Genomic DNA, 328 nt, shown 5'->3' on the forward strand with positions numbered 1-328 from the left:
CACACACACACACACACACACACACACACACACACACACACACACATGCATGCACACACACATGCATGCACACACACACACATGTCTTTTTTATACCAATGCCTGTGCACTTTTGATTTCTCAGGAAGCCTCTATATGCAATAATGTACTTGTGATATTCTTGAACAACACAAATAATAGTGAAATATCAGTAGACTGTAACATATGTTTCTTTTAAGTAAAATATGAGTGTAACAGCAACCACAAGAAAAAATATAAATCCCAGACATCATTGTTCTTATAATCTTGCAGTCTCTCTGAAATTACACATGACAGACCTGAGTATATT

Source organism: Mastomys coucha, unplaced genomic scaffold, assembly GCF_008632895.1.
Source record: "Mastomys coucha isolate ucsf_1 unplaced genomic scaffold, UCSF_Mcou_1 pScaffold16, whole genome shotgun sequence".
In the NCBI taxonomy this organism is placed as follows: domain Eukaryota; kingdom Metazoa; phylum Chordata; class Mammalia; order Rodentia; family Muridae; genus Mastomys; species Mastomys coucha.